The sequence below is a fragment of the Pseudoliparis swirei genome, chromosome 12, assembly GCF_029220125.1.
Source record: "Pseudoliparis swirei isolate HS2019 ecotype Mariana Trench chromosome 12, NWPU_hadal_v1, whole genome shotgun sequence".
Taxonomy (NCBI): Eukaryota; Metazoa; Chordata; class Actinopteri; order Perciformes; family Liparidae; genus Pseudoliparis; species Pseudoliparis swirei.
The window spans coordinates 19,267,752-19,287,802 of NC_079399.1; the positions used below are offsets into that span (position 1 = coordinate 19,267,752).

Consider the following 20,051-nt stretch of genomic DNA (forward strand, 5'->3'; position numbering starts at 1 on the left):
CTTTGCTTTACAGTCCTGTGAAACCTTGATAATTACTGCGGTTCTTATGATTGATTTGAAGTAAATATAATTGGTCAAATCATTCTAATAATTTATGTTTGACCGTTTGAAGTTCACTAAAGCAGTGGTCAAAAGTGTAGGTAAATATATTTATTTCCTTTCTTTCTTTCTGAGAGTGAAATGTGATGGTTTTCAATCTCGGGTCTGTGTATTTAGGACGAGGGTGGAGACAGGACATGGTTAGCCTAGATTAGCATAACACATGGAAGCTAGGCGAAACAGCTAGTCTGGCTCCCTCTAAAGGGAAACAAACAATATATATATGTATATGTAAGTATATATATATACATAGAGCGAGAGCTACCAGAGTACACTTGGTACTTCGGTTCGATAAAACCCTGGCGTGATTAGCGAGTCCTAGTCGTGATATAATTATTGGATGTAACTTCCAGCTTTGCAGCCATATTTACTGCTGACACGACTGTAGTTCTTTCCACGACTGTAGACTGTAGTTATTTCACGACTGTAGTTCTTTCACGACTGTATTTATTTCCACAATTGTAGATCTTTCACAACTGTAATTCTTTCCACGACTGTATCATGACAGTAGTTCTTTCACGACTGTCGTTCTTTCTACAACTGTAGTTATTTCCATGACTGTAGTTCTTTCATGACTGTAGTTATTTCCACAACTGCTGTGCATGTGGCACGAGACTTGAGAAGCTGTCACTGCCCTGTTGTTTGCCAACTCTAAAGGTATCTCGGCTAACCACGTCCCAACTCCTCCTCTGTACTTCACACGGAAACAAGATCAATATCCATTCTTTTTACCTCACTCTCAGAATTAAAGTAAATGGGTCTATATTTTATATAGTGTTAAACTATTCCTTTAGATTATTAACCATATGGTACTCCATCAAACAGCGTACCTTTTGTCACTTAACATCTCGTCGTTGTTAAGAGACACAGGACTTTAAAGTAAAATGTTACCAAAGGTGTGAATTTTTAATATTTTACATTAGATGAAATGGTCAAATGAACTCCTTATGCAAAGTTTCTTTTGTCAAACTTTACTTGTACTTTTTCTTGTACTCAGATGGACATTTCTACAAAATTCTCTCTCTGCCTTTTTTTTCCATATCTGCGGTAAGAGACAGAAGGACATTACAAAGTTGAAGCACTGCCCGGCACCTCCAAGAGGCAACAGCGAGCATCGAGCAAACGCATCATGACGAGCCCGTCACTGGGTGTATAAATAGATTAAATGACCATACCGGTGGTAGTTTCACATTTCTGCTACCCGTTTTCCAGAGCATGCTGTCGTGTTTGTAGTTCATTTTAATTCATGACCAATCAACATGCAGACAAGTGGAAACCTGCCTGATCATTCCGTCATTTCTGCTTTTGTTTCAGTTTATCAAACTGCTTTATTTTACGGGTTCCTAGTTTCCCAATAATTTCCAACCAAAGAACTGTTGTTCAATTGGTACACATTCAATTTCACTTATTTAGTTGTGTAACGTCCTTCACCAAAGCACAGACAAATATAGACATGTGGTTTCAACAAACTGATTTACGGTGTTTTGTTTAAACTGATCTCTGGTCATTTTTCAGTCATTGTGATTCTAGCAGGTCCATCAAGGAAATGTCTCTGGGAAATGAAAAACCAAACTGTGTTACAGACATCTTTTCCTTGTTCTTTAAACATTAAATAAATGAGGATTTGTCATAGACTGAATGTAAAGATGGACGACATGACAGCTGTGAAAAAGTGAAGCCCAAAATATCTGGATCGCCCCCTGGTGGCTTACTGCAGTACAGGTCGTAAACCCTGCCCCTCTCTCCTCATTGGGCCAAACCCCCACCAAAAATCTAAGTACACTGCAAATTAATTTTTCCAAAAGAGGGTGTCTGTTATTTAGTTCTCACCACGCTGATGCCCCAGTGTTCGTTTTTTTTAAAGGTTTGATTTTGATGAGTTGTTTGTTGTAATAAAAAGGGGGTAAGATACTTGTCTCTCTATTGGCTCAAGTGAGTTTGTGGGCTGTACCCCAATACCTTGGTCCAGCCCCCCGCCCCCCCGCAGCCCCCCCATTCAATACTATGCAGACTCTGTCGCCAGACCCCATAATAATCTCAAGAGGGCAGGCTCCATATGTGGGATAATCTGGCTTCTTTTTTGTTACAGTGGGAGGAAACGTATTAACCATCTTAATATGCAGTCTACGGTATTTGCCCTAACAACATTATCTCTAATTCCTCCAGAGAAATTCTTTTTTTCTATCTATTATAAAAGAAATACGGGACCCGCTAAATTAAGTGTTACCTGAAATCGTTCTCACATTGGGACTATGATCCAAATAACAACACATAATATTCACTCTGATGTTTTCTTATCTCACGCAGCCTCCTAGTTTATTTGTACATTATGGATTAGTATAGAAAGATTTCATGTTGTAGAAAATGGGTGGTTGTCATGTGAAGCACCATGTTAAATGGGCTCCAGTTTAAACCCACCTGTGCGGTCATTTAAAGAACAGCTTAAACAAATCATTAGTGCTCTTTTTGTCCTGTTAATTTATTGTCTTAAAAGTCGTTAGAATTTAGTGTTTGTTCTTATGGTAATTATGTATTTAGCTGCACTGTTCTTTGAGACAAATATCCCCACTAAAAGTATTTGGTACTGTATGTCGGTGCAAGACACATGGTATGTGAATATGTTTCAACCCGAAGCAAAAGGATCAATCTCTACTTCCAAACCAGTTTCCTTAATAGAGTTTGCTGTGGAACACTCTGGCACCGTCTTGATTTAGGGAGATGCCAAACTCATCTGCTGTGTACAAGTCGATGGCGAGGCACGTGGCAGCGGTGAGTGCTGCTGCTGGCCTCGCAGTGCTGCATGTCCGCGGCGCCGTAGCGCCGGATGTGTTCAGGCTTCTTTTGTCCGCCAGGGTCAAGTGGGAGGGGTCACTGTCAGCACAGGAAGGTTAAACTACAAACAAAAACAAGCAATCGGCAATATCTCATTGCACTTGAATTTGTTCAGAAATGTGTTATTTTGTGAACTCCTGGTTTTGAAAATCAGTGGAATATATTCCATGTGGATCGGTATGTAATGGCAGCTTGTGATTGTGCTCGCCAACCATGATCTCATTAGAATGCGCTAAATGCTCCGAGTCAGCTGACTTTCATCCACTTTCATTCCTCAATGTGAACTTGTTCATTTATTTATTTGGACTCTTGTTTGGGGGGTCGGGTGTAGAGGAAATTGCATAGATGTTAGATGTAGGTTGAAACCCTTTTTTAGAGTTTGTTAATGGTTGTAATTTTGTTTTTTATTGTTGCCAATTTTCATTTGAAAATAAGTCTACATTTACAAGTCACATGTACTTGTTTTAGTTCATTTCAACTTTAAGAGGTGTGCGTATGTTTACAATTTTTGTGTATTACTTTTTTGTTTTTGTAAAAATATAACTAAGGACCGAGAATTAAGTTGAATAGAACAGCTAATAAAGCTTTTTTTTAAATTTGTTTTTACATTTACATTAAAAAGTCTTGATGAATTTGTGAGAAAAGTGCAGCTACAAATTATTGCCTTAGAGGTTCCAGAGACCAAACTATCTGGTGAGGGAATGATGGGACAGTGATGCAAGGTGGACCTTCTATAAACCCTCTTTGTTTTACGGTTCATAAAGCGGTTCATAAAGTGGTTCATAAAGCGGTCCATAAAGCGGTCCAGTCAACAAAAACACAGACAGACTGGTCTCTGTCTGTGTGTCCAGAGTGAAGCGCGCTGACTGGCAACCCTAGGGGATGGATGGGTATTCAATACGCTCCCCTTTGTGACCAATAGTGAGACCAGCCTAGTACACCCCCCACCCCCACCCCTCTGGAAATATGGAGACCCAACAGTTCAATATGTCAATAAACAAATTAAATACATAATCATATTAATAAATACAGACAGAATTTCTAATATTGCCATGAAATAATTATATACAGTATTGCGTAGAAGAATTTTCACGTAATAGTAAAAACAAAATGGAAAAAGAGATTTTAAATGTATGAACAGGTTTGGATTATTTTACAATTTCCTGGCTATATTATACATTTGCACATATTTATTCATATGAATATTTGCACGGATACATGGTGTTTATTTATTTAATATTGACCACTGTGGGTCTCCATTGTCTCTTGTAGGTGTCACCATGGAATAAACCGCAATAGAGGACCAACCGTTTTAAAGAATAAAATGTATTTAATGGGCTCATTGAAGGCTGCATTTCAGAGATGTGATCAATCTGATGTTTCAAGCTGAGGAGGTGAAGAACAATATTCCTCATGTATGGAACATGATTCGTGGAGAAAACATTTAGAATTCTGAAGTGTAGTCACATGTTGTCATTTTAAGGAAAACGTCTGAGTTTGAGGAACAGATATCTCATCAGAAGTCTGACATTAATATTAATACAATTACTTATTAATGAATTAATCGCAGAACTTATTGTCCTTTATCCTCTTCCATTACCATACTGTCTCAGTATCTAGCATAAATATATGACATGTTAGTAACAATGACACAAGAGCAAAATATATGGTGAAAATAGAATCTAAAGGAACATACCAATAGTTCCTTTGTTCCCTGTTTAAATATATTTAATTTGTTTTACTTTCTATTACTGCCTGCCATAAAGCATACTCCTAATCTCTGAATTATGCTTCAGTATGGTACAAACAAGACCTTGTTTGGCCTTGCATTAGTCATATACTGTAATATTGTGCAGTAGTGCGATGCAGATGTGTTGGCTAAGAAAACCCAACTTTAACAACAGTTTGAAGCATCTGCAGCTGGACTGAAATAGATGAAAAACAAAGAGCTGCCTGAACGACATGTTTACACTGGAAGGAAGACCTGCAGTGGTGCAATTTACCACAATATGCTGACATGACGTGACATGGTTATATCACACGTGTCAACAAACGTGGGACAGAATAGTCAATCACGTCGCTGTAATTTTTCCTTTCATTTCTGACTTTTCAACGTCTCTTGAATGCAGCTCCAATGTAGGCATTTATTTTTTGAACCATGACCAGTGGTTATCAGGGAAGACCTTTTCCATTAAGTATTTTGAAATAACAATACATGGTGGCAGAAGTACTTATTTAATCCAATCTGTTTACAGAATGCGTTAATCTTAAATCTCAGATTGTGATTTCTTTTTTAAATCTCAGTCGAACAGACTGTAAGCACTTATCTACCTGGATAATTCAGCATACCTCGTCTTATGGGTAAGGACTGTATGATAGACATGTAGACAGTTTCTTTGGCGTTGTTTCAAACTTTCTACAGTGGTTACTTCATTGTATTTGTAGATTTTGGTGAGCCATTTTGACATGTTCCTTTTTAAATTTTCATAACCTGCAACATGACTGTTAAATGCAGATTATGCATTTTCCATTTCCTTTTTTAAAAATCTTTGAATGTTCAAATGACTTGTGTTTTGTTTTGATTACTTTGTAAATATTGTGCAACACGTCATGTTGTGTTTATTTGATATGAAAATGGTTTTAAAGAAGAAGAAAAACACATTTTGTCTAGGCATTTTTTCTCTTGAGTAATAAAACTAAAAGCATGATAATTATACTGTGTTTGTGTGTGTGTTTGTGTGTGTATGTGTGTGTGTGTGTGTTCTGGTTCAATATCTGGTGACATAATAATCTCTGTTTTGTTAAGAAGAATTTTAATCTAAATACAATATAAAGTATCATAAGTTCCCATGAACTGGCCGTATATAAATGACTATAAACAGATGAACACAGATTTGAACCAAGTCTTCAATTTAGAAAACGTATTTTAGGCGCACAAAGTCTGTTACAAACGGATGCTCTGAGGAAGTTGCTCCATAATCCACCGTGTTGTTTCCGTACACTCATCACATAGAAAGATGTCCAAATGAAAAAAGAAGGTACAATCCTTTCATCCTCCCAGTTCCCACATGTAGGCGTTTTAAGGTGCTTCTATTCCCAAACATTCTGGGCTTTGGCACCGAGTCCGCGGTCTCGTCAGGCCGACTCTCACAGCTTTGGGCCCTGTGTGACTTCTGAATCAATGTTGAAGGCAGGATACACGGATAAAGTTTGTGGAACACAGTGCTGGAACACTGCTGCCTCACTTCTTCATGATAGAGGAGATATCCAGAAACATGCTCTGAGAAAGACAAGAGGACAGCTTGGACTTAGACTGGAGCTGAACACACAACACACATGATACCTTCTGTGCAGCGTGTCTAGCATCTGCCAGCAGCTGTCCAGTATCACCGCTTAGAGCTGGGGCTACTAATCTTCTCATATTGTTGAAAATGTCATCACATTCCAACATAAATCAATTAATCAAATACACCTGCAGCTGTAACAAATCATCCAATCATTTCATTCAGCCTGAATGTAATGATTGGACGGGCGAGCTGTCTGTCTGTCTACCTACCTGTTGACTATACCTGCCTATCTGCCTGCACTCTGTCCATGCCTCATTCCTCCTTTTCCACAAGCTGCTACAGCCATGTAGGTTTGGAGGAAGCCTGAAGGGTTTTCAGTGATGTGGAGCTACAGTGCTACTAGCTACTTTCATTGCATTGTACTCTTGCTAGGTTTCTCAACATTATCAACTCTAGAAATTTTCAGTACACCCAATGTTTTTCAAGGTAACATTGGTGTAAACTATTCTCATCTGGGAACAAAGAATGATGAATACATCCATTGTTACTCATTCCTAAATGAAAGAAAAAACACTGCAGAAGTATACATATTCTGTAAAAACATGTTTGATGATGGAACAATAAATGTGGCAACTATAAGAAATCCATGAAGCCCAGCAAAGGTCATGAATAAGAAGAAAAAAAAGTGAAAGCAATTAGGTGCATTATCATTAATATGTTAACGTAACACCATTTAAGTGTTAAACGTGTTTAACACTGTTTATTAATTCAACTTAAACAAGTTCAAACTTTGGAATAAAATAATTGTATTTCTACATGGAAGACATTTGGATGACATTTCAGTATTATTTGTGTTATTATTATTAATTGTTAATTTATATCAATTTTTTTATTTTAATCTCATTTTATACAATAAACTTTATTCATTTAAATTCAGTATCGTAAGTTCTGTCTATAATTCCAGTATGAATACAATTGCCTCCGGACTATTGTTGTGGCTGTTTTGCAGTTTGATTTTGTCCCATTACTCCGAATGAGAACATTGAAGGACAATGTGCCCAAATCAACAGACATTATTTTTTCCCTCTTTCCCCCCACCAAAACACTGATTAATATCTTCTGCTGCCACTTTATCTTTGACTTCTCTTCCTTAGTGACTGTTTATACAATATTTTCATGTTTCATATTCTGGACAAATTAGTTGCTTTAATAGATGAAATGCTTAATATCCATGTGGATGTTGATAATGATTACCTAGGTGCTGCATTCATCTCATTGTTGGACTCGATTGGCTTCTGCCAGAGAGTACAGAAACCCACTCACAGCTTTGGCCACACGCTTGATCTTGTTCTTACCTATGGCGTTGACATTGAGCATTTGAAGGTCTTCCCACAGAATCCTCTTCTGTCAGACCACAACCTCATAACTTTTGAATTTATACTACCAGATGTCTAACTGACAGTGCTGTAGCTAAATTTAAAGAAGCGATTCCTTCTGCATTTGATTCGATACCACGTCTCAATATAACAGAGGACTCCTGGTCTAACTTTAGTCCGTCCCAGATTGATCATCTTGTTGACAGTGCCACAGGCTCTCTGAGAATGACACTGGACTCGATAGCCCCTCTGAAGAAGAAGACAGTGAGGAAGAGGAGGTTTGCTCCCTGGTATAACCCTCAGACCCGCAAACTAAAGCAAACGTCACGAAAGCTTGAAAGCATATGGTGTTCAACTAATCTGGAAGAATCCCGCTTGGTTTGGCGAGATAGTCTTAAAACTTATAAGAAGGCCCTCCGTAATGCCAGAGCAGCCTATTACTCATAAGTAATAGAGAAAAATAAGAACAACCCCAGGTTTCTCTTCAGCACTGTAGCCAGGCTGACAGAGAGTCACAGCTCTGTGGAGCCGAGTATTCCTATAGACCTCAGTGGTAATGACTTCATGAACTTCTTTAATGAAAAGATTTTAACTATTAGGTACAAGATTAATAATCTCTTGCCCTTAACCAGTGCCAATCTGTCCTCAAGTGGAATGGCCTTGGAAACCGCTGTATGCCCTGGTGTATATTTGGAGGGCTTTTCTCCCATCAACCGTCACCAATTATCTTCAACGGTTTCTACTTCGAACACGTCTACCTGTCTCTTGGACCCCATCCCGACGAGGCTACTTAAAGACGTTTTGCCTTTAATTGGCAGCTCTCTATTAGATAGTATCAATGTGTCTCTGCTAACAGGCCACGTACCACACTCCTTCAAAGTGGCTGTTATTAAACCTCTCCTGAAGAAGCCCACTCTGGATCCAGAGGTGTTGGCTAACTACAGACCGATCTCTAACCTCCCTTTCCTCTCCAAGATCCTTGAGAAAGTGGTCGCAAATCAGTTGTGCGACTTTCTACATCATAATAGTTTATTTGAGAAATTTCAATCAGGATTTAGAAAACACCACAGCACCGAGACAGCACTGGTGAAAATTACAAATGACCTCTTAATGGCAGCAGATAAAGGACTCCTCTCTGTACTGGTCTTGTTAGACCTTAGTGCTGCATTCGACACCATTGACCATGACATCCTATTACAGAGACTGGAGCAGTCAATTGGCATTTCAGGCACGGCACTAATTTGGTTTAAATCCTATTTATCAGATCGATCACAATTTGTATTTGTAAACGATGACGCCTCGATAACCACCAACGTTAATTACGGAGTTCCACAAGGTTCTGTGCTTGGACCAATTTTATTTACCTTATACATGTTTCCTTTGGGCAATATTATCAGGAAACACTCCATAAACTTTCATTGTTATGCAGATGATACTCAACTATATCTATCGATAAAACCAGAGGAGAGCAACCAACTCGGTAAAATGCAAGCATGTCTTAAAGACATAAAAACATGGATGACCTGCAACCTCTTGATGTTAAACTCAGACAAAACCGAAGTAATTTTAATCGGCCCTGAGCACCTCAGAGATCAATTATCTGGTGATGTGGTTTCTGTAGACGGCATTGCCCTGGCATCCAACACCACTGTAAAGAATCTTGGCGTTATCTTTGATCGGGACTTGTCCTTTAACTCCCACGTAAAGCAAATCTCAAGGACTGCATTCTTTCATCGACGTAATATTTCAAAAATCAGGCACATCTTGTCTCAAAAAGATGCAGAAAAATTGGTTCACGCGTTCGTTACTTCGAGACTGGATTACTGCAACTCCTTATTATCAGGCTGCTCTAATAAGTCTCTTAGTTCCCTCCAGTTGATCCAGTACTGCAGCTCGTGTTCTCACTAAAACTAAGAAAAGAGATCACATCACTCCTGCACTAGCTGCTCTGCACTGGCTACCCATAAAATCAAGAATCACTTTTAAAATTCTTCTCTTAACCTACAAAGCCTTGATTGGTGATGCACCATCATATCTTAAGGAGCTTGTAGTACCATATTGCCCCACTAGAGAGCTGCGCTCACTAAATGCGGGACTACTTGTAGTTCCTAGAGTCTTAAAAAGTAGAATGGGAGCCAGAGCCTTTAGTTATCAAGCTCCTCTTCTATGGAACCAGCTTCCACCTTCAGTCCGGGAGGCAGACACAGTCACCTCATTTAAGAGTCGACTTAAGACTTTCCTCTTTGACAGAGCTTATAGTTAGGGCTGAATCAGGTTTGCCCTGGTCCAGCCCCTTGATATGCTGCCAGGGGACGTTTTAGGATGCACTGAGTACCTATCTCCTCTTTTTTCTCTCCTCAAGGATGAATTTTCATCTCTCAATCACACGTTACTAACTCTGCTTTCTCCCCGGAGTCCTTTTGACTTCACGTCTCATGGGGTCATCGGACCCTATGAGACGGCATCATATCTGCCTGATGGATCATCGAGGTCTGGCTCGTGGAATTCCTGCTCCTGACTACGCCACTGTCCTGTTGAGACTCCGCCCACTCCTCCTCTCTACCGCCATCTGCCTGATGGATCGTGGAGGTCTCCATCGTGGAATATGCCTACTATGAACTATTCATACACTCTGTCACATTCATTGAATGTATTTAAACTCTAAATCTGTCCTTCTGTACACATTACATCTATTGCACCTGTCCATCCTCTGTTACTCTCCTGAAGGTTTCTTCCCTTTTTTTCCCCCTGAAGGGTTATTTGGGAGTTTTTCCTCGTCCGATGCGAGGTTTCGGGGCAGGGATATCTATGTGTACAGATTGTAAAGCACTCCGAGACAAATTTGTAATTTGTGAAATTGGGCTATACAAATAAACTGAATTGAATTGAATTATCTTCAAAACTCTACCAGTGAGCAAGTGACTTATTTAATAGTACAATGGCAGAAGCTCCAGGATTCATACATACAACAGTTATCGACTCTCTCGGCATCAAAGGCAGATGTAACCATATTCGGAGATAAAATCTCTGCTCTTTACTTGCCATTGACATTCTTCGGCCCCCGGCAGGCGGCATCATGGGCATGTCCCCCTGCAGGGAGCCCAGTTCATCTGACTCCTCTGAGGTATGTAAGGAAGGGCTATTGGAGCCACTGATGGAGGAAAAGCTCTCAGATGTTGGCCTGATCATGAAGCTGGTCTTTCTGGGGTTGGATATCAGGATTTCGCTCTCCATTGACTCCCTTCGGTCGACTTCATCCAGGTCTCTGAGAGCGCCGGGCCTTAAGGTTCTCGTGGACAGTAGAGCTTCCAAATGGCTTGGGTGAGGACGCTCTCCATCATGGGGATCTGCATGATGGCTTGTTGCACTTCCATCCACATTTGACACAACAGAAGCCCAGGCAAGGTGATGGCCTACCATAGTTTTGCGGACTTCTGGACCTTCATGTGTTTGGGGGGCTTGCATTGCAAAGTTCTGGCGAGACCTGGGTGGAATTCTAGGTTCGGGACAGATATAGCTGGTCTGACTGTGTCCCAGATAGGCCAAGCTGTTGTGTCTCGATGCATCCTGGTTGGCTTTGAGCCCAGTGTTGTAATATGGAGGCTTCATATCTGCCTCTGGAATCACTTTGAAGGTCTGAGTCAAAGAAGGACTTTTTTTTATCTCTCTCCATACAGTGTCTGTTTGATTTTCCTGATACCCAGGTGGGATATTTCCAGAATGTTGAGGATCAGTGACACAGCACCTATCGCGATCATGAAAACCATGAAGATGGTCTTCTCTGTGGGCCTGGAGATGTAACAGTCTACACTGTTGGTGCAAGGTAGCCTCTCACACCGATAGAGAGGCTCCAGTTGGACCCCAGATAGCAGCTGATTCCGGGGCGGATCCGCCCTCAGGTCGCTAGATCCGCCCTACTGTCGCACTCGGTTTGCTCATGTGATCCGGATCCGCCCCGGATCCGGATCAAACAGCATCTGGATCACGCAGCGGTGTTAACTTTGCCCCAGGCGGATGTTCCAAATCGTGCTCCTCCTACTTCTGCGCCTCGACTTTCCAAACTGGTATTTTCAAACCTGCAGCTCTTCGCGCCAGACGTACTACTTAGGTAAGTGTTGAATTGTGTTGCTACTGTCGAATTATGGCTAGTTTTCGAACTATCTCGGTTAGGGTTAGCTATCTTCTGCAGCAAGTGGTTATAACCACTGAAAATTCAGCGCACCCAATGTTGGAGCTTAAGTATACATTGGGTGCGCGATGGAAGCTGGGCAATAACGAGGAGCTAGCGCTAGCTCGCGAGCTAATAATGAGAAGCTCTAGCTCACAAGCTAATAACGAGGAGTGCTAGCTCGCGAGCTAATAACGAGGAGCGCTAGCTCGCGAGCTAAAAACGAGGAGCGCTAGCTCGCGAGCTAATAACGAGAAGCTCTAGCTCACAAGCTAATAACGAGGAGTGCTAGCTCGCGAGCTAAAAACGAGGAGCGCTAGCTCGCGAGCTAATAAAGATGGCCAGCACAAACCTGTTTTTATTTAATTCGCCATGTATTGAATTCTCAGCACTTAATTTACAATTTGCAATGTCATCCTCAGTTTTACAGAAGTGTTCATCAGGATCGATCTCTACAATTCAGGTAAGCACACATTTTTTTACAGTAGCAGTCGTGCCACAAAGCTGGTACGGTGGTAGTTTCTGCGTTTGGCCAAATTACCCGAGGGACGAAAGGGTGGACAAGGCTGTCCGAGGTGCCGAAGAACCTCAACCTGACTGGCAGACACATGATGTAAGAATAATTAGATCATGTGGTATGCTAATTATATTAATATTCTAATAATTAGCAGATTAAACAAATATAAAAAATCATTTACCTTATGTTACATATGGGGGGGAAAACAACATTTTAATCACATTGTTCTGGTCATAATTCTGTACTTTTTCCATTGTGTTTTGACTTAATTTTTAGATGATTACTTGGTGGCAAGGCGATGGTTAAAAAAGTATGTCCTGTGACACATCCGATCTCCATTCAGAAGAGGAGGCAATTCCTAAAAGGAGAAAGCCAATGCCTGTGTGAGTAAATGTGTATACATTTTATTCTTTAGAACTCTTTTACCTTAATAAAATAAAGTGTCTGTCATTCAATGTTATAGTATGACAAATAATATTTGCCCCTCTTCCAACTATTGCCCCTCCTCCACCACGGACTTCATCACCAGCAGGACAGCGAACAAGCCAGGGTACACACCAACCTGGCGAGGCGAGTGTGGTTCAGACGCCATTGCCTGCTGTGGTGATGTCAAATCTCTTAATCGTTACCTTTTTTAAATGTTATTCTAATGTTTTTTATAGCTGCTCAAGTTTAAATCCTGGCCATGCTGGAGATGCTTACACAGCAGGTCCATCAATTAACTGGCAAAGTTGACAGCTTTGTTCGCCCCAGTGTGATACAAATGTCTGGTCAAGAAGTGGAGTGGAGAGACCCGTTTCCGTTGACCACAATGGAGGAAGTGGACCTGTTTGAGCAACAGCTCAAAGATCCAGCCAACGCTATAATGAAGAAGAGTGTGGTGAGTTTTTGTTTTGTTTTAAGAATCTACTAGCGGAACAGTTGCCCCTCCTCCAACTATTGTCCCATCTCCACCACAGACTTCATCACCAGCAGGACAGCGAACAAGCCATGCAGGGTACACACCAACCTGGCGAGGTGTGGTTCAGACACCATTGCCTGCTGTGGTGAGCAACAACTCAAACGGCTATGGGATTCAAATTGAACCTTTTTAATCATTTCACTTTTTACAATGTTAACGATGGTAAATTGGATACGAGACATGCAATACACACTGTCACATTGAATCCAAGTGAATATGATTATTACGATTGGATTAATGGCGTTGTATAACACTTGATGTTTCCATATTTGATGTAAAATCTCTTAATCGTTACCTTCTTACCTTTTTTACGAGCAACAGCTCAAAGATCCAGCCAACGCTATAATGAAGAAGAGTGGTGAGTTTTTTTTTTTTTTAAGAATCTCACGCAAAGCTCATTAAAATCTATTGTATGTCATTAACACTAGATAATACCCTGTTTGATGGTAATGTTTTTTTAAACAATATCAAATATTAATAGTACTTTTTCTATCCATTTTAGATTTCCTCCCTGGGAACAATCGGAGGACATGATGTAAAACGTGCAACGTGGAACATCCTCGCACGCATGTTCACTGATGATGTTGGCAAATCCATAAATTGGAAAGGGATTAATGGAAAAAAATCTTTCAATCTAATGACGTCCAAGACTTTGCTCCTGCGTAAGTAACTCATATATAATGAAAACAATTTGATTTCACCCGGAGGTCTTTGTGTTCAAACTTACGAATAACCATGTTTCTAAATAAAATGTTTGAATTGCAACTTTATTCTCTATTTAGGTGAATGTTACTCAACTATACCTTTACATAATAGTTATATGATATATTAGCTCTATGGAGTGGAGATGGTCAGCTGCTTCAGGTTCCTCGGGGTCAACATCAGCAACGACCTCACCTGGTCTGCTCACACAGACAAGGTGGTCAAAGCGCCCGGAAGCGCCTCTTCTTCCTGAGGAGACTGAAGAAGTTTGGCATGGATTCAGTCATCCTCACCAATTTCTACAGATGCACAATAGAAAGCATCCTGACTGGGTGCATCACAGTGTGGGAGCTGCACAGCCAAGGACCGCAAGGCCCTACGTAGTGTGGTCAGGACTGCGGAGTTCATCATCGGTAGGGAGCTCCCAGCCCTGCAGGACACATACCGCACACGATGCCTCAGGAAGACTGGCAGGATCCTAAAGGACTGCCATCATCCAGCCTTCAGCCTGTTCACCCCGCTGCCTTCTGGAAGGCGGTACCGTAGTATCCGGTCTCGCACACAGAGACTGGAGAACAGTTTCTTCCCGAGAGCCATCAGGCTGCTCAATGGACACTGACACACGATCTACACTTTTGCACTCGACACTTTACACTCGTCACTTTACATACACTGTCACTTTCAGCCTTGTACTTACACTTACACTTTATATTGCACTACCTGCTTTCACTACCTGCTACTCCCATTTGTCTGTAGTTTAGTTATTATGTGTATTACATGTTAGTATTATGTTCAGAGTTCTTGTACAGTGTGTATGTCATGTTATATTATGTTCGGCTATTGATAGTTGTTGTGTGGTGCCTTGTCCTAAGAATTTCAGTGCCCAGTCTGACCCTGTGTCATTCTGTGTATCTGACAATAAAAGACTTGACTTGACTTGACTTGACTATATTTAGCATAGCACACTTTAAGTGCCAGACAGCCACTAGATTTTAGACTGCATGTCTGATTTATGTTGCACTGAGTATTCATGTGATTTTGTATCTGCTTGTGTGATTACAGATGCTGTCAGAAAGAATCACTCAACACATGCGTCCACTGACGACCAGGTTCTTAAGCACGCCATTCGGTGGTTCAACCTGGCAGCAGACCGGGGTAGCTCCAGGAGGCGTGCTACTGTAGACGTCCCCCACACTGAACAGACTTAAAATATATCTTTTTTAAATGTGTGTGTATATAATTTTGTCCTTTCAAATAAAAAACTGTTTGACATTATTTACTTTTGCATTTTGTTGTTGTTGCATTGATGCATATTTGTTAGCTTGATCTGGGCCAAATGAGCCGCTTTATGGAAGGGTCAATATTTTATGAATATCTGCGTAATATTGGCGGATACGGGGCGGATCCGCCCCGTATCCGCCAATATTACGCAGCGCGCATCTGTTCCGGATCCGGCGCGGTGTGCATTTAGCCGCCGATCCGGACCCGTTTTGCGGAGCCTTCCCGGAGTCTACGGCGGATTTGGGGCGGATCTGGAACAGAGTCAGTTTGCTATGTGGGACACCATAATGTATGTACTGGCTGAGGATGAAGCAGACCTCCACCATAGAGCGTGTAAGGATATGGATGATGTAGGTTCTCAACAGAGAGCCTCTGAGAGGAGCCTTCTTCACCCTCCTCTGCTCGTCCAGCCTCCTCAGCTCCCTCTCCATGCGCTTATGTTCGTCCAAGGCCAACTCAACTTTGTCTAGCTACTCCTTCAGCTGGGCCCGTCTACGGTGGTGCTCCTTCTCCAGTGCTCGCATGCAGTAGAGGGCATGGCCCATGTAGACCAATGACGGCGCAGAGACAAAGATGACCTGCAGGACCCAGAAGCGTATGAGGGAGATGGAAGGCACGATCGTAGCAGACCGCCTTGCAGCCTGGATGGTCAGTGTTGCAGACAAACTCGGACTGCTCGTCATCCCATACGTCCTCAGCGGCCGCCCCCAGGATCAGCATGCGGAAGATGAAGAGTAAGGTAAGCCAGATCTTGCCGACGATAGTGGAATAAATGTGGACCTCTTCTAGGATGCTGCCCAGAAGGTTCCAGTGTGAGGAATAGTCGGGTTAACACAGATAACTGATAATAAAGGAAACAAATTAAGTATCATTTGCATAAAAGTAATTGGAATATTAAAGAGGCTTGGTTTATCAAAATTCACAAGAGAGGGTGTTAGAAGTGGGACAAATAAATGCTAATTTTTCTGGGATTAGGAAGGGGATCCGTGGACCAGGCCGGGAAGTATCAAATGCGGAATGTTAGTAATAAAACAGATCAAAGGTGACCCCAGGTCAATTAGACTACAACAACAGGAAAGCAACCAGGCAGCCATCAGGCCGACGGGGAGAGTGGCTGGAAGATCAAATAAAAGCGTCGAGGCCATCGCTGGGACGATAAGCAGAGGGCCAGGTGCGGAAAGAACAAGGGTCCTGAGTGGTCATCTTAGGCGTTTACAACCGGTGACCTTCTGACTGAACTCACTCAGGGGTCCCACTCGACACCAGATGTAAACATTGCACCTCTTGTGATATTCAAATGAAGACTGGTTTGATTGTGTGCTCGGAGCCCATAGCCTCACCATATGGGCCCATATGTGGAGTGAATAAACACAAGCCTGGATTCATGTATGTTAACCTGCCTGTAGATCAATGTTCTTTGATATGATAATGTAATCTATGTCTCCCATATGTTCTGTATCCTGACCCCCGGTTAGAGTGTGTTTGATGTCACTGCCCACGGGAAGTCTCACCAAGTCTGAAAGGAGCTGTAAAGAGGATACCCTAAGTGCCTGAGAGATAAGAGGCGACACACGGAGACGGGTCACAGAGGTGACCAAGCTCATCTAAACCAGCTAAGACAATAGTCCTCCTCTTTGATGGGGAGACAGAGAGTCCCCCCAGAACCTCTCAGGAAGAGAGGGGGTGGGGGATGATCCCCCATCAGCACCCCGGGGGGAACGGAGGTCCGGTAAAAGTAGGAAGAGCCAGAGGGTATAAAGGTGACGAACAGAGAGGGGAAGAAAAAAGGTTTTTCATATGTTGTGGTTTGCGTCAGGCGTCCGTGAGTTCTCTCACGGACGCCTGACGTACTTTGTCTATTTTTCTTCTTCCTGTTTTTGAATAAAATACTTGCTGCCTTGCTGTCTTAAACTTTAAACTCGGGTTGTGGACCTACTTTTTGTGAGACCAATTTCTTCACCTGTCGACCCACCCGAAGAGACCCGAGAGCGGACCCCGCAGCCCCCGAGGTGAGTCTGAGCTACATCTGCACGGCTACACCTACTGACCTCAGCAACCAGGGCACATACTGATTCCTCACACACCTCCACTGACATTTTGTACTGACGAGAGATATTGCTGCAGCTGGTAGACCTCCGGCTCTCGGCCGAGCCGTGGTTGGTTCCGGGACCGAGAGAGGTACCCCTCGAGTCCTCGTCGCGGAGTTTGTCCTAAAACATAGAATATTAATAAGTGTCCCGCCAGCCGCTCTACGAGCCTTGTACCCTCGAGCGTGTTGGGGTGAGACCAGATAATTGAATACCCAGCGTTTCTCTCCGCGGAGATCGTTCCGACATCATCTCGGGGTGTCGCGCGCCGAGCCGAGCAGCTACCACTGTCGAGGTGCACGCGCGTCGCTCATCAGGCCCGAACGGTCGCAGAATCATATAGAGGGAGTTCCTGATCTCCGCCTCCCTCCCCCTTAGCACGGTATTCGCCCTCGCTCGAGCTCCTCTTTCCCCCTCGGCGAGCAAGGCGAGATACCCTGGACCGGGGTGACCGTCAGAGAGAGGCCGGGCATCGTGACCCGTGGACCCGTGTCCTCTCCGGAGCGACAGGTTGTCAGCGCAAGGTGAAGCGCTGCGCCTGTGCGTCGCCGACGTGCTTTTACGACAGTTTTCTGCACTTCTGTCCTTAGAGCACGCTTATTTCCCTCAATAAAGTTACACGGTGTGAGCCGACTCGCACCTCAAACCTTTCCCCCTCCTCTCCATCTCTCCTCTCCCGTCTCCTTCCCCCCCCCTCCCCGCTCCTCTCCTTTCCTCTCCCGTTTCCCATACACGAGAATAAGCGGCGTGACTTTTCTTTCCGTCTTCCACCCGAGGCGATCGAATCGTTTACGCACGTCTTAACATGGCGCCCGAACAGGGACCTTTGAGGTAGATAGGCTTGTGTTTGATAACTTAATTAATCAATTCGCGGTTACTTAAATAGAAACCAATGATTAGATATTGAAATCCAGTCACCCATGGTCAGCGTCTCTCCACTTCACTGACACATGTCCTCAAACTGTGGAGACACAGCATACACAAAAACAAATTACATATTAAGTATGTTTTCACTATGAAATTCTAAAGAACAGCCGCAGTTTACAGGTTTTATTTTTGTACAAGCGCTATTGATTGAGATGACTAAGTTCTCTGGACACGCCAACCTCACAACAAATAAATAAAGCAGCAGTCAGGGGATCAGATAGGTTGCAAAGGAAGTGACAGATTGCAGGCTTGTACCTTTGGGGGTAAAACCAAAAGTTGATTCAGCAGTAATGCCACAGGAAGGTGTGCACAACTTCTGTAAATTCAAGCAAAGAGTTGTAAGCTGCTGTGGATGTTTACAACAGACAGTTTAGGTTATAATTTTAAAATGTTTACTATTTGCATAGTCTAACTGCTTGTATTTATTGCACCTATGTTCATCAATGTTGTGGTGTCCCAAGAACGAAAAGGAATAGATTTGGTGAGTACAATGTTTGTAATAACGATAGTGACAAGATCAATGAAAAAAAATATATATATATTAATTTTAAATTTTAAATTTTAATTTGTTAAAGAACCCCAGCAATCGTTCAAAGAATAAGGTTGGTGTAACTGTATATTTTTAGAATCCAATTAAAAGACTTAGTACTTTCTGACTTCTCTACCTTGTCAATGGTTCTCAACATCAACCCCACTGGCCCAGTATGTATTGGAACACATCTATTGGGATACATACTGGACCAATCAGAAAACTGAGCGAAGTCTTTAGGAGTTCATGTAAAACTCCACAAATCTTCCAAAGATCATAAACAGCAATCCCAATGAGTTACTTGAATTTTCCCATTCTAAAATTGCAGCAGCCACTGACATCCTAGCAAGTAGTGAGCTTGTCCAATCAGCGAGAGCAGGGTCCATGTTGATGTCTGACTAAAGGAGATAACTGTCAATCATGTGTTGTAAACACCTACACAAAAATGAGCCCTGTCCAGAGCAAAAGTCTGGTCGGACCAAAGAGAAGAAGAGAGAAGTAAAAGTGGTCTGGCATTGTGACGCAACTTCATTACGTGGAAAGATAATTTCTTGGAAAATGAAAATGAAATCTCTAAGAAAGTAAATTAGTTATGTTTGAGGCTTTTTATTTAAGAGATTCAATCAAAAGGTTTTGATTTGCATAAGTTACAAGTTACAAGTCTTTTATTGTCAGATGCACAGAATGACACAGGGTCAGACTGGGCACTGAAATTCTTAGGACAAGGCACCACACAACAACTACCATAGCATAACATAGCAAACATAACATAACATGACATACACTCTGTACAAGTACTAATACTAACATATATACATATAACATATAATACACATATAGTAACATATAATAAACTAAACTACAGACAAATGGGAGTAGCAGGTAGTGCAATCATTCTGATAAGTATATGTATTTGTCGTGTAAGAGACAGTATGTAAGTGTAAGTACAAGGAAAGTGACAGTGTATGTAAAGTGACGAGTGCAAAAGTGTCGATCGTGTGTCAATGTCCATTTAGCAGCCTGATGGCTCTCGGGAAGAAACTGTTCTCCAGTCTGTGTGTGCGAGACCGGATGCTACGGTACCGCCTTCCAGAAGGCAGCGGGGTGAACAGTCTGAAGGCTGGATGATAGTAGTCCTTTAGGATCCTGCCAGTTTTCCTGAGGCATCGTGTGCGGTATGTGTCCTGCAGGGCTGGGAGCTCCCTAGCGATGATGAACTCTGCAGTCCTGACCACACTGCGTAAGGCCTTGCGGTCCTTGGCTGTGCAGCTCCCATACCACACTG

The 20,051-nt window shown here is 42.3% G+C and overlaps 2 long non-coding RNA genes and 1 pseudogene across 4 annotated transcripts; 2 read left to right on the top strand and 1 right to left on the bottom strand.

Annotated features, from left to right (window-relative positions):
* Nucleotides 1-6,172: 6,172 nt before the first annotated feature.
* LOC130203044 (gap junction alpha-10 protein-like) lies at nt 6,173-16,036 on the bottom strand (annotated as a pseudogene).
* Nucleotides 11,479-12,830, top strand: LOC130202321 (uncharacterized). 2 transcript variants are annotated; one of them, XR_008833330.1, is made up of 4 exons: nt 11,479-11,702; nt 12,185-12,375; nt 12,556-12,662; nt 12,812-12,830. It is a non-coding gene; the product is annotated as an uncharacterized LOC130202321 (long non-coding RNA). The 2 variants fall into 2 exon arrangements; XR_008833329.1 differs by lacking the exon at nt 12,812-12,830 and having other exon boundaries at nt 12,556-12,720.
* LOC130202320 (uncharacterized) lies at nt 12,858-15,217 on the top strand. Of its 2 annotated transcripts, XR_008833327.1 has the most exons (5): nt 12,894-13,159; nt 13,239-13,325; nt 13,562-13,598; nt 13,743-13,902; nt 14,023-15,217. It is a non-coding gene; the product is annotated as an uncharacterized LOC130202320 (long non-coding RNA). The 2 variants fall into 2 exon arrangements; XR_008833328.1 differs by lacking the exons at nt 12,894-13,159; nt 13,239-13,325 and adding an exon at nt 12,858-12,882.
* Nucleotides 16,037-20,051: the final 4,015 nt, after the last annotated feature.